Source organism: Echinops telfairi, unplaced genomic scaffold (assembly GCF_000313985.2).
Source record: "Echinops telfairi isolate 266 unplaced genomic scaffold, ASM31398v2 ScPeMD7_2;HRSCAF=8, whole genome shotgun sequence".
NCBI classification, from domain to species: domain Eukaryota; kingdom Metazoa; phylum Chordata; class Mammalia; order Afrosoricida; family Tenrecidae; genus Echinops; species Echinops telfairi.
In genome coordinates this window covers 75,043,596-75,047,278 of record NW_022103898.1, presented here as the reverse complement: position 1 = coordinate 75,047,278, position 3,683 = coordinate 75,043,596, and the positions used below count along the sequence as shown (strand labels likewise).

Here is a 3,683-nt window from a genome sequence, read left to right as displayed (position 1 = left end):
TTTCTAGTGAACACACTGTATGAAGCATAATTCTAGATTTATCCCACTTTAAATGTGCCACATATCAAAATTTGGTCTTATAAAACAAATACCTTAGAAGTTCATAATTAGCTTTACCAAATATACTCACCATAGAACTCCTATTATTTTTCATTGTAAGGAGAACATTTACTGCCTTAAACAGGACAAGGACTAGATCGAGACAGAGACACACCATCGGGATAAGGGAGACCAATCAGGAACAGCCTGCTCCAGTATTTCTTTTTTTGGTACCCTACTCCTAGCTATTTAAGCCCTGTTCTTCTCCAATCCTGCTCTTGTGAAGCCCAGCTCCCAGCAGTAGATCGCATCTTCTCCAACTCCTGCCTTCTTGCCTGCTTCCATTATTGGAACGGAGGAGAGCTTCTTTTCTGATTGCTCAGAGTTTTGCTGAGTTGGCAAAGACAACACTATTTACCCAGTCTTAACCTCAACGACACAGGGGAGTCAGGGAAACACTGCACAGGCCCAGCTTTGGGTTAGCCATGAATTATGCATTGTGTATTTAGACTGCTCTGCTGTGATAGTCTGTTCATCTGTTGACTTTCACCAAGATTTAGGGTTTTGTTGTACTTAATAACTTGCTTCATTTTATTTGACATGTATTTTATGTCCTTGATATGCATGGATACGTAAGACACACAGTCGTAGGTGAGGGTCTGGAGAAAAAGCCCAGCCCTGGAAGTATTAACTTTGAGAATTCAGGTCACCATAGGATTATTTTAAATGAAACCCCACCCCCAGTATATTTCAAAGGTGCTAACTTTACATAATTGCAACTACCTGGAACTTTCCAGACCACCTTGCACATATAGATTTCATATGAATTTACTTCTGTGTGGCGATGATATGAATGAAGGGCATCTATAGATGAGCTGATCCCCATTTGGCCAACAGTTTAAGTCAAGTGTCAGAAATCTGCAGCTTTCGTAGTGGCAGCAGTCTAACATCATAATAATGGCACAAGCTGGGAAAGTATTGTTGACTCCTGATTTCAAATGCTCCCTTATGTCTTCTGATTAAAAGGGGTATAAGCAAATGTCTGCGCTCTAGTGTAAGTGATGATAAGGGAAATAAAGCTTTTTTTCTCAGTAGAGCTGCCAGCCCCGCAGGCCTGTGGTGAGCCCCGGATGCTGCTCTCTGTTCTTCAGGATGGAGTTTGTTAAACTTGTCAAGAATGAGGTCTACTTCAAGAGACACCAGCAGAAATTTCACCGATGACAAGAGGGTAAAACTGATTACCATGCTTTAGAATGGTTGGTAATCCATGATAAAAATAAATACAACACACCTAAATACAGAATGATAGCTCGTGTAACCAACAGGGATATTGTAGCTGCCAGGTTGCTTATGCCCATCCTAGAAGGGCATTGCCTGCAGCTTCTGTTCACGAACTTCACAAGAATGGTGTGAATGTTGGCTGGATCAATGATGCTGCACATATTGTACTGGCCTGATTCTGGCCCGAGGCTTTTAAATAGGTTTGGCATGGACGAGATCTGTGAAGGCTAGATGGAGGCAATTGGAGATGAATACAGCGAGGAAAGCATTGATGGTCAACCTGGTGGGGTCACCTGTTATCTGGATGCAGGCCTTGTAGAACGGTCACTGGATTTATAGTATTTGGGGCTTTGAAGGGAGCTGCGGATGGAGGCTTGTCTATTCTTCACAGTATCAAGTGATTCCCAGGTTATTATGCAGAAAGCAAGGGATTCAATGCAGAAACATCATGGGTCAGATGGTTGTAGCTTATATGTGCTACCTAATGGAAGAAGATGAAGATGCTTACAGGAAACAATTCAACAAATACATAAAGAACAATGTATTTCCTAATATGATGGAGGAGATGCATAAGAAAGTGCATGATATTATATGAGAGAATCCAATTCGTGAGAAGAATCCTAAGAAAGATGTTAAAAAAAGGTGGACTTGGCCCCAAATGTTTCTTGCTCAGAAGAAAGATCAGGTAGCTCAGAAGAAGGCAAGCTTCCTCATAGTTCAGGAACAGGCTGTAGAGAGTTAAACCAAATCATAATTTTCTATAGAGATTCCCACTGAAAGACAATAAACTTATTTACCAGGCCCCAAACCCCCAAACAAACAAGATAAAAGGCAAAGAAAATAAAGAAATCTAATAATGCAGAACAGTTATATACCATATGTTAATCAGTGTTTGAGAGGTCTGCTTCATATTTTATTTTTTGTTTGTTTTATTCATTTATGGTTTTCATTATTTTCTTTTAAAGATTGCTTTATCTAGAAGGCATGTAGAAACCTAGAGCTGTAAAAATATAAGCATGAGTCCAAAAGTATTGCTATTAGCATTTCGTTATTCCAAAGAGGACATGTCTGAGCATGTCTCTGTGATCAGTGGTGATCACAAGTGTCCGCAGAGACATTCTTTCAGGAATACACAGGTCTTGCCCTGGTGGTGCTGTGGTTACACACTGGGCTGCAATCCGCATAGTCCACAGGCTGGAATCACCAGGAGCTCCACAGGACAAAGACTGGGTTTTATACTCCTGTTCTTTACAGTCTCAGAAACCTGCAAGGGGTAGCCATGAGCCGCCGTCGACTCCCTGGTGGCAGGGAGTACATCTGAGTATCTTAGAATAGTCTCAGTAGGGTGCCTTAAAAAAAAAAGAAGATACTCTTTGTACCGTGAGAAAAAAATAATTTTGAGGTCAGACTGATTTCAAATTTTTAACAAAATGCAAGAGAACATTTGCCTAAGTCACTGAAGTTTTGTAACAAGTTTACAGGAATGTTTCCTTGACATAAAACAGTTTTTAGATATATCAAGTGTTTCTAGAAAGACCTCAAAGATGAATCAAGAGACAGAAAACTGTCAGCCTCACTGAATGAAGAAACTGTGGCTAAAGTCCAGAAACAGGTAGAAGAAGGTCATAGAATTACCATTGATAGGATAGCTACCAAAGTTGGCATCTCACATTTCTAATTTTAAGTCAGCAAGATTTCGGTTCCATGGGTGCCAAAAGCATTGCACAAAGAGCTGTATTTCCATGAGTTTTTAAAAAAGATTGAAGCCAATGAAGATGAGTTTATGGAACAAATTGTAACCAGTGGTGAGTCTTGGATTTATCCATGTGATCAGAGAGCAACATCCTATCAAAGCAGTGACTTCTGAGTGGACCTGCTGGGCCAGTTAAACTAAAGGCTTGCTGGTCAGACAGGAATCTGCGCATGCCTGAGTCTGTGGCCCCTAGACACCATTCGGGTCTGGAAATGAACTTAACCTCATGGCTCAATTTTCAGCCAAACAATAGGCTGTTATGGATAATAATTAAATTATTGAGGCAAACACAACGTTGAATAACCAATTATTTGAGAGTAAAAGGGCAATGCTTACCCCAAAGATAACATTAATTCGGAAGGGTTGGGAAAGAAGGAGGAACGGACACGGGAAATGCAGGGAGAGAATGGGACAAAGGGATGTTGCAGCGCAGGGACTGCAATCAGTGACACGAAACAAAATGCATATGAATTGTTGAATGGAAAACTGATAAGCTGTGCAAACCTTGACCCAATTCACAATGAGAAGTTAATGAACAATAAAGGAAAACACTTCTTTCTTTTTTTTAAGAGCTGGTAGCGGCTGTTTTGGGAGATTCCTAAGGAATCAT

At 40.5% G+C, this 3,683-nt stretch overlaps 1 pseudogene; it reads left to right on the top strand.

Moving 5' to 3' along the window:
• Positions 1 to 1,191: 1,191 nt before the first annotated feature.
• LOC101643790 lies at positions 1,192 to 2,062 on the top strand (annotated as a pseudogene).
• Positions 2,063 to 3,683: the final 1,621 nt, after the last annotated feature.